Raw genomic sequence first — 11,150 nt, 5'->3', positions numbered from 1 at the left:
AACAACTCTTGCAGGTACTTAAGGAGTGCAAGACTGCCATTGGGTGGACCATGACAGATATAAAGGGGATCAGCCCCGCCTACTATATGCACAAAATTCTACTGGAAGAGGGACACAAACCTTCCAAGGAACACCAAAGAAGGCTGAACCCTAACATGAAGGAAGTGGTGAAGAAGGAGTAATAAAGTGGTTAGGCGCGAGAATTATCTTCCCAATCTCTGACAGCAGTTGGGTTAGCCCAGTTCAATATGTACCTAAAAAGGGTGGCATGACGGTAGTTAAGAATGATAACAATGAACTGATCTCTACAAGAACAGTCACAGGCTGGAGAATTTGCATGGATTATAGAAAGCTAAATCTAGCCACCCGGAAAGACCACTTCCCACTTCCCTTCATTGATCAGATGTTAGACAGACTGGCAGGGAGGTCGCACTTCTGTTTTTTAGACGGGTACTCAGGATACAACCATATTTATATTGCACCGGAGGACAGAGAGAAGACCTCTTTCACTTGTCCTTATGGAATTTATGCCTTTCGGAGGATGCCCTTTAGCCTATGCAACGCACCCGCCACATTCCAACGGTGCATGATGGCCATATTCACTGACATGATAGAGGACATAATGGAGGTGTTCATGGATGACTTCTCAGTGGTGGGGAATTCATTTGATGAGTGCCTGATAAATCTGATGCGTGTGCTGAAACAGTGTATCGAGACTAACCTGGTTCTGAACTGGGAGAAGTTCCACTTCATGGTACAAGAAGGCATATTCTTGGGGCACCGGGTGTCAAGCAAAGGAATTGAGGTGGTTCGTGCTAAAGTGGATGTAATAGCAAAGCTACCTCCTCCAACTTCAGTCAAAGCAATCAGAAGCTTCCTTGGGCATGCCGGTTTCTACCGGAGATTCATAAAAGACTTCTCAAAAATTGCCAACCCTCTCTGTAAGTTGTTAGAAAAAGATCACCCTTTCTTGTTTTCTGATGATTGCAGGGTAGCATTCGAGGAGCTGAAAAAGAGACTGGTCACAACACCTATCATTGTTGCCCCCAACTGGGAGCAGCCATTCGAACTCATGTGTGATGCCAGTGACTACGCAGTGGGGGCAGTGCTGGGACAACGGAAGGACAAGCTGATGTATCCAATCTACTATGCTAGTAGAACGCTGAGTGGAGCCTAGCTGAACTATACTGTGACTGAGAAGGAGATGTTGGCTGTGGTGTTTGCTTTCGAAAAGTTCAGATCATATCTGATTGGTTCTAAGGTAATTGTATACACTGATCATGCAGCTCTCAGGTACTTGATTGAGAAGAAGGAGTCTAAGCCGCGCCTGATTCGTTGGATGTTATTGCTGCAAGAATTCGACCTTGAAATTCGTGACCGTAAGGGCACAGAGAACCAAGTCACTGATCATCTATCACGACTTGAGGGAGCTGAAAATGCAGCTGAGGTTGAAGATATTCTGGAAACCTTTACAGACGAGCAGCTGCTCGCTACTAATCTTGAGAAAGCGCCATGGTATGCAGATTTTGCAAATTACCCGGCCTGCGGTATAGTTCCCTATGACCTTTCATCTGTATAAAAGAAAAAGTTTTATCGTGACTGCCGCATGTATTATTGGGATGAGCCTTACCTGTTTAGAATTTGTGGTGACAATATGATCCGGAGGTGTGTCCCCAAGATAGAACAATCTTCTGTTTTGCAGGCTTGTTACGCATCGGCTTATGGAGGACATTTTAGAGGGGTCAGGACAGTTGCGAAAGTGCTTGAGGCCGGATTCTTTTGGCCAACAATGTTTAAAGATGTGCACCAATGGGTGAAGGGCTGCAATGAATGTCAGCGGACTGGGAACATTTCCCGTCGCCATGAGATGCCCATGAACCCAATTCAAGAGGTGGAAGTGTTTGATGTCTGGGGGATTGACTTCATGGGTCCCTTTGTCAGCTCCTATGGCAATAAGTACATACTTGTTGCTGTGGATTACGTGTCCAAATGGGTAGAAGCTGCAGCGTTGCCCACTAATGATGCAAGAGTGGTGGTGGGGTTTTTTGAAGAAGAACATATTCACCAGATTTGGGACACCAAGAGCGATTATCAGTGATGGAGGCACTAACTTCTATAATAGAGCTTTCGAGAAGTTACTTGCAAAGTATGATGTACGCCACAAGGTGGCTACCCCTTATCACCCGCAAACTATTGGGCAGGTTGAAGTGTCCAACAGAGAGATAAAGAGTGTGCTAACCAAGACTATGAACGCCACAAGAACTGATTGGGCAAAAAAGTTAGATGATGCACTCTGGGCTTATAGAACTGCTTTTAAAACACCGATTGGTATGTCACTATATAAGTTGGTGTTCGGGAAGGCCTGCCATTTGCCAGTGGAACTTGAACATAGAGCGTGGCGGGCACTAAAACAGCTGAATCTAGACATCGAGGCTGCGGGCACAACGAGGATCACAGAATTGCATGATCTCGACGAGTTCAGACATCTTGCTTTTGAGAGCACAAGGTTGTACAAGGAAAGAATGAAGAGGTTGCACGACAAGAACATTGTGGAGCAAAATTTCAATCCTGGAGATATGGTGTTGCTTTATAACTCACGATTAAGGCTATTTCCGGGTAAACTCAGGTCACGATGATTTAGAGTGGTCGAAGTTTTCCCTTCAGGTGCTGTCGAGATTGCCACAGAGAAAGACTCTCGTACATTTAGAGTCAATGGGCAGAGATTGAAACTATATGTGGGCATGAGCGAACCAAAGGAAGTGTCTGAGCTACACCTGACTGAACCATAGAGGTCGAGCGAGCCTTAAATACGCTCATCTGCGTCGTGCCGCGACGTTAAATCTGGCGCTGCATGGGAGGCAACCCACGAATGTGTTGTAAGTGTAATGCATAAAAAAAAGTAGTAGCAGGAACATGCCCAAACCGCGGTCCCAGCGTAACCGCGGTCAAGGACCTTCTTTGAAATAAGTCTACCACGGTCCCAGCATAATCGTGGTAGGACCGCGATCAAATACCCCCTCTGAAAAGGGTCTACCGCGGTCCCAACGTAACCGCGGTAGGACCGCGACAGACCAGCGTGGGCCAGGTAAGTGCAGAATTGTTTTTTTCTTTTTCTTTTTCCTTTTCCCCCCTCTTTTTAATAAACCTAACCCCCCACTATTCCCCCATCTCCTTCTATCTTCTCTTCTCTCTTTCACACTCTCTTACCCCCCAAACCCCCATTATTGCCCCTCCTTTCTTCTCCATCTCTCTCTCTCCACCACCTATCCCTTCCATTTATCCTCAAGGTAAGTTTCTCTATTCTTTTCTCTTTCTTTTACATAACTTAGTGTAGTGTTTTAGTGTAAATATTTTATTATTTTTTCTTTCTTTCTTTTCTTTCCTTTTCTCCATTATTTGCTTCTTTTGGCCATGATTGATGTTTAAATGGTTGGGTTTTCATTGTGCTTAACTTGGGGGTGATTTTTAGAAGGTTTGGAGGCCTAAACAAATTTTTTAGGGTGACGCTTGGTGGAGGGGTCTGAATGGCCGAAAATTGGGGGTGTGTTGTAAAAGTTTTGAGCACTTTGTGCCCTTCTTAGTTTGTGGTGGTGGTAGAATTTGACATGATTCACTTGTGGGAGATTGTGTGGGGTATTATATGGCGGAATTGTAGAATTAATAGTGGTGTGAGGGAAATAGTGGAGGTTGTCAACTTTGGGCACCTTACTAATTGGGTATACTGGCATTGTTTGACAAAAGGAAACTGTTTGGTGCCATCGGGTGGCGAAGTCTGAGTACCCATCCGACTGGCACATATTAGGATGCATCTGATTGTTACCCTGAATTGTCTGCAGGTAATATGGCTCGAAAAAGGCAAAAGAGCTCGGCAAGCACTTCCCAAATGCCAATATATGATCCCACCAGGTTCCAGTCACAGGAGGCAGAGGACGCGTTTCATGCTAAGGCCACCAAAAGCTTTATCCCTGAGATTCCTGTTGACAGGGCTGCCCCCCGTATGGAAAAAGCAGACATGTATGAGAAAATCAGATGGAGGGAGATGGAGTTCTTGTTTGATGAACCTGAGATGGCAACCCCGATGATAGTCCGGGAGTTCTACGCAAACTGCCCGAAACATTTATGCCGGTATGTGATTGTGCGGGGCAGGGTGGTAGATGCCTTAATTCTGAAGATTCGCCAGGTCTTGCAGCTGCCCCAGTTCACTGGTGACATTGATCATTACCACGACGCCCAAGGGGTCACTTGGGACACTATGATTGAGACAATCTGCGCAGGGGGTCGACCAATCTGGCTACAGGAAAACATTACCCTTCACTCCAAATCGTTCACACATGAGGCTAAGTGCTGGTTAACCATTATTTGCAGCCAGTTATTGCCCACGGGCAACACGACAGATGTGAACCACCTACAGGCTCTATTGGTGTGGTGCTTCGTCACCAAGAAAGACTTTGATGTGGCGAGAATTATTGGAGATGAAATGATCCTTTGGTTACCTCTGCTATCTAAAGGGTTTTACTTCCCCTCACTTGTGACGAGGTTGTGTCTGCTGGATGGTGTCCCCACCAATCCTACAGATGGAGCTTTGCCTACAAAAGCGGCATTCAGAGCTTCAAAGATCACAGTGGGCAGAGATGCACCCACAACTATTGAGCTTGATGATGAGGATGACGCCCCAGCACCTATGGCACCATCCAGGAGATCCTATGATGGAGCCGGATCCTCTCGGCGACCCCATACTGGGGCAGGGTTCTCTAGATCACAGTCCAGCCGACCCATGTTGCATTCTTTGGAGGAAGAGGTGGCAGATCTTCGCGCCTCGGTGGATGGCCTGCATGTGCGTATGGATGCCATGTCTCAGCAGCATGCTAGGTCTGAGAGCCGGATGATAGCTTGGTTCTGTGCTTTGGGGAGGGCTTGTCATGTGGATCCCAGCACCGTCTCCGACTTCGAGTGACGCTCAGGGAAGTCTTCTCACCCTTCTGCACTTTATTTGTGTTATGACATGGGGACATGCTATATTCTTTTTGTGTGGGGTGAGAGACTTGATTTAGTGGTGTATTGTTAGTGTACATATACATTGGTTGTAAAATAAATAAATGTAGGAGACTCTTCCTAAGGACGGACCACTTGGACAGTACTCTTGAGGGAAGTAGTCCATTTAGATTATTTTTTTTCTTTTTAGGTAGTGTAGTAATTCCTCTTTGGTTTTTCTTTTGACCACGATTCTTTTCCAAGGGCTTTTCTTGAACCGGGTTAGGTAGATTTTTCTTTAATATTTTTAGGACCCTTAGGAATCTATTGGACTAAGATGGGTGAAGGTAAGAATGCAACCCGTAATGTACACACCTGCAAATAACTAAAATGAACTTGAGAGTGAGATGTCTAGGCTCGTTTGTAGACTCGTAATTTTATGCCTTAATTCTGCACACCTTGTCTTTCTTGAACGCTCACGTGAGTGTGTTGACAAACTAATTGGAATGAGTTACATGCCAAGTGTGTGTGAGATAATACTTGTATTCTGTGCTTGCATGCGATACCTAGAACTTGCCCTGTGTGTTTGCAAAGCGAAATAGAAGTTGTTTGGCCTTAGAGATGATTGAGGCAGTTCCTTGTGTAGGCTGTATAATTATGAATCCACCTGTACATATTGCCATAGTTAACCCTTTCGAGCCTGAAGCCTGTTCTTTGATAACCTTACAATAACCTACATCCCTGTGTTTGAATAGTTTGAACTTGTACCTCCTAGAAGCACTTGAATCGTTAAAGAGCATATAAAAGTCAAAGTGTGGGGTAGTAATGGAGTGGGAAAAGGAAAATCAGGAAAATACTTGAATGGTGCAATGGCAGCTAAAAAAAGATAAAAAAAGAGAGGCCAGTGGCACCTAAAGAAAAGTGAGGGTAGACTATGAAACAAGTGTGGAAGAATGATTGGGTTGAACATGGAAATTGGAATAAAGGGAACGATTGTATTAAAAGTGCTTAGGGAGGTTAGTCACTATATCCAAATATATCCTACCCATCCCTTAGTCTACATTATAACCAAATAAAGACCTCTTGATCTTGGACTGAACAACTCGATTAGTAGAGTATTACACTAAGGGCAAGCTTATGGTATATCTGTGTGTCATGTGAATGTTCTTTGCTGAGAGTGAGTGGATTCGTTCTATCTATAGTTCCTTGTTGCTTGATTTTATATGTGTGGAACTTCTCTCAGAAATATGATGTGAGGGCATGTGACTCAGGAAGAAAAAGTGAGTTTTTACCTCTGTTTAGAGTAACTAGAGTAAGCACGAGTGTGACATGTCATTAGAGTCTTCATCTGAGGTGTGGTTGTTGCACTGCTTAGGTTGTTCTTTCATAATGGCGGGTGTGACATAAACTGGGTAATGCATCAAACGATTAGGCCTAGAAGTGTGGTTCAACTTGCTCGAGGACGAGCAAAGATTTAAGTGTGGGGTGTTGATAATAGGTGAATTTGACTATAATTAGGCCCTAAAGAACCACCTTCTTGTATAGTTTTTATGGTAAAAAGTGATAACAAAATGCTCTGATTAGTGCTTTTCATGCTTTGCAGGCTATATACAATAAAATAAGTCTATGGAGTACTTTTGGGATCAATTACGGAGAAAACGAGGCCAATCTTGCAATATCCGCTAAGTGCACCATGCGAAGGCAGCAAAACCAGAACTAGAGATGGACTGCCACGGTCCCGGCGTAACCGCGGTCGGACCGCGGCAGAAGGCTGTTGCGAATTCTGAGAGGCTAGTTGGCCGCGGTCCTGGCGTAACCACGGTAGGACCTTGATAGGAAGCGGAAAATTGAGGGACTGAAGTGCAAAACACGGGATTTTTAACCCAAAACCCTATATTAAACAATAGAACTCGTCCAAGGGAGGCATGTAATGTTTTAGAATGTACTTTGGCAAGAGAAACAAGTGTGAGAGATCACCCAAAACATCATATTTTATTCTTCTCTTTATTTTTCTTGCAATTTTGATCATGAATATTTTCATAGTTTATTTACCCATTGTCATAAGTAGCTAAATCTTTTGTCTAGGGTTTTGATGGAACCTATTGAAGGATGAGCTTCTTGATTATGTTAATATAGTTTGCGAGTTTAATCTCTATTTGTTAAACTACGTGTTTGTTGTAGTTAATTGACAAGATCCTCAATTAGCTGTGCCTAATTAGTGTGCATGACTCGGGAGAGAGTGCATATTTAGGTGATTGTTGAACAACATCACTCCCAAAGTATAAGAGGGATCTATAACTGCGGGTTTAAAGGCGGGATTATGGATAACGAAGTCTTGGGTGCAATCTAAAGTGAACTGTAATAAACAAAGCCAGCTAGCGTATCTCGGGAGAGTGCGTCTAGTAAATTATCGTAATTACTCGGGAGAGATTCACGGTAAAAAAAGTGTTCATGGTTGATAGAGATGTGTTGGTAAATCTATATGAAACATAAACAGAAGAGATTCCATCAATAGGAGAAATCACTACCTTAGAACCTTCTCATTATTGTTCACAACTTAAGCTTAATTAGTTTACAACTGTTTATTGACTTTCAATCTTAGTTATTAAATATATCATCAACTGTTATTCACAATGTTTAGGGAAGTTGATTCTAAAGAATTTAGTAAGTCCAACGAAAGTAATTGATAGGTTAATTCTCTGTGAATTCGACTCTGGCATAAATACTCAGGTTATATTTGCAACGTTCGCATTGTCCTTTTAAAAAGCATAGTTGGGCGTGATCAGAAACCATTATAAGTACACAACACATATGATTAATACAATTATAACAAATTTATTTACATGTATAAGTTATTTACTTTTGTATTTAATAAAGAAAAATAAAAAATTGAATGAATGGACCGTTTCCCGATTTTTGAGTATCAACACTAATTACATTAAACAATTATACATTCATATTAAGCTGGTTATACCATCACAATATCGTAAAATAAACAACAACAAAAAATAACTATAATAATTTAAGTGATCAAGTGTGCAAATCACTTACGAAACATGTTTATACAGTTTACTTATAGCTAAATATTGATGATAACAATTGGACTATAATTCTTACGTTTAAAAATAAGTTAGTCATGTATTCACATACATACAATGTTACAAAGTTATTGATGGTTTACAATACATACTGTATTATGAAATAACAGTTTTATTATCAATATATTCACACGCTAGAATAAGTTCTGTGCGTTACATATATATGCATGAATGCACAACATATGGATACTAACGTTTTACTACTTCCACCAGCAACCAAAGTGTTCCAACGTTTTTAACGAGCACGCATTGTTAAAAACAAAACCAGAAGACTAAATAAACTGAAACATTGTTTAAAACGAATAGTAGAACAATATTTAATCGAAACGAACTAACACAATTTTATAAAACAAATAAAGCTAATGACTACTACTCATGTAAAGAACTATGATTACATGATATTTATTCACTAACTACTATGAATAGACAAAAATAAAAATTAAACTACTCAACCATCTTTAACCACGGATCCATCACCGATCAAGTGGTCTATTTTCCCATCAGGGCGCTCAAAGAAGTCTGCCACATCTAAGTGGGTGATGCCAAATTCATTGTCATAGACAAAGTTAGCTTCAGGGCCTTTGTTCTTTAGAGATGCTTGATAAAGCTCAACCAAATGTCTTGGTACATGACAAATATTTGCCCAATGATCTTTTCCACCGCAACGATAACATTCGGTTTCTGAACCATTTGCCTTTGGTTTCTCATCTTTCCCTTTCCACTTTTGGTGGTTATTTTTCTTTGGGGGTGATTAACACCAGGAAAATTTCTTCGTTGTCCACGGTCACGACCATGACCACGACCACGACCACGAATAGGGCCACGGCCTTTTCCACGCTTAGCATAATAGGAATACACCTCATCCACTTCAGGCAATGGTGTAGACCCAGTGGGTAGATTTTCGTGATTTCTCATGAGCAAGTCATTTTTTCGCTCAGCCACAAGGAGAAGAGAAATCAACTCAGAGTACTTCTTGAAACCTTTCTCTCTGTATTGCTGTTGCAAGATCATATTGGAGGCATGAAACGTTGTGAACGTTTTTTCAAGCATATCATAATCAGTGATAGTTTCTCCACAAAATTTCAATTTAAAAGTAATTCTGAACATTGCAGAATTATATTCAGAAACAGACTTAAAGTCTTGGAGCCTCAGATGAGCCAAATCATATCGTGCTTGTGGAAGAGTGACCACTTTAAATTGTCATATCTTTCCTTTAAGCCATTTCACAAAACAAGTGGATCTTTGACTGTGAGATATTCTATTTTCAACCATTCATTAAGGTGATGACGCAAGAAAATCAAGGCCTTAGCACAGTCTTGGGTGGATGCTTTAGTTTTGTCTTTAATGGCGTCTCCAAGACCCATTGCATCTAAATGGATTTCAGCATCCAACACCCATGTCATATAGTTCTTGCCCGAAATTTCAAGGGCAACGAACTTTCTTTTCATAATATCAGTCATAATTAAAAGAGGAGAAAAGTTGTACCTTAATCTTCTTGAGACGGTAGAGTCTCGTGCTGATAACGTGTTATAAAACAATAAAAGTAGAAAACAATATTGTAGAGAAAGAGAGAGAGAATTCTTATTGAATTTTGGAATAATTTACAATGGGGTAAGACCCCTCTATTTATAAGGGAAAAATAACTTAGCCACAAAGTAAAATTCTCTACAAAATAGACATTCACTCTAAATAGAATTCTATTCGTAACAAAAAAGTTATTCTCACATCCATTTTATTGGAGAGAAAGATGTGATAGGCGACAGGGTAAAGTCATTTGTGAAGGTATATACTTTTCGCGAAGAAACTTATTAAAAGATTAATTGTGAATAGGATTTTATTACCAATAAAGTTTTAACCACTTATACCATGGCATGCATCTCTTCTATATTCTTGAAACACACTTACTAATTAGTTACAACGGACAGTTTTTTTAATAAGAAAATAGACAAATTAAAGTTACAATTTACATGTATAAGTCCTATTGGATTTGAAATGCCTTAATAATTTTAAGTGGGCGTTTGGATATAAGAATTGTAAAATTCCAAAAAAAAAGTAATTATTTTTAAATGAAAATGACATTTGAAATTAGAGTTGTGCTTGAACATGAATATAATTTTGAGTTGTTTTTGAAGTTTCATGAGTAACCTGAGTGAAAATTTTGAAAAATAGTTATTTGGAGTTTTTCAAATTTTTGAAAAATTCCAAGATTCATCTTCAAGTGAAAAATAAAAAATTTTATGGTCAAACACTGATTTCGAAAAAAATGAAAAAATTCTTATGTCCAAACGGGCTCTAGAATTCTCTTTTACGATCAGTGTATGAAAACTGGTCCAGTGAATATAATAAAATTCTATTATAATAAAGAATAGGAGCGAATTCAATAAGATGACTCTGTGGCCCAATGGATAAGGCGCTGGTCTACGAAACCAGAGATTCTGGGTTCGATCCCCAGCAGAGTCGTCCTTCTTTTTAAGTTTTTTCTGTATCATTTTTGGTATTTTGAGGAGTTAACGTAACTATGGAAAAAACTTCCAAAATTCGTAAATATCCAGTGCTTTACCAACACCTCTCGTTGAGCAAATTTTCTAGGAAATTGAACTAAGATTTTTCACACCAATTCAAGTGGCAAATCGGGGTCCTGGAATTAATTTTCTGCATTTATTTTCGTGTGGAACAACATAAAGTACACAAGGAGAAAGTGCGCACCATCCTATCTTTCTTCTTTTGGGTAAAGAAACTAAATATTTATTTTCTAAATGGAAAGAGTAGTAAATGCTCTATAAATTTAAACCAGATCAAGTGTGTATGGGATTGCTGAGGGTATCCATTCATCTCCATGAAGAAAGTTTCGAACTGTAAAATTAGAAGCTTCAGAATCAGAAATATTTCTTTCCCACTTTACTCTTCGATTTGTGTCAGCTCCTGGCCCTCTATTATTATACTCAGCAAAATATATATCTGAGGGTTTTCCATTCCATAGAGTCCAACCTTGAGGATCTATGAACCCATCTAGATAACTTGACATGGCGATCGTACGAGAGTAATTTTTCCAAGGTCTACCAAGGTAGACTCGTACCTGTT

General features: G+C 40.4%; 1 non-coding gene across 1 annotated transcript; it reads left to right on the top strand.

Annotated features, from left to right (window-relative positions):
• The first annotated feature begins 10,456 nt into the window (after positions 1-10,456).
• Positions 10,457-10,529, top strand: TRNAR-ACG (transfer RNA arginine (anticodon ACG)). The gene has a single exon. It is a non-coding gene; the product is annotated as a tRNA-Arg (tRNA).
• The last annotated feature ends 621 nt before the right edge of the window (positions 10,530-11,150 follow it).

Source organism: Nicotiana tabacum, chromosome 3, assembly GCF_000715075.1.
Source record: "Nicotiana tabacum cultivar K326 chromosome 3, ASM71507v2, whole genome shotgun sequence".
Lineage (NCBI taxonomy): Eukaryota > Viridiplantae > Streptophyta > Magnoliopsida > Solanales > Solanaceae > Nicotiana > Nicotiana tabacum.
The sequence above is the reverse complement of the archived record's forward strand: the minus strand, read 5'-3'. Positions and strand labels throughout refer to the sequence as shown.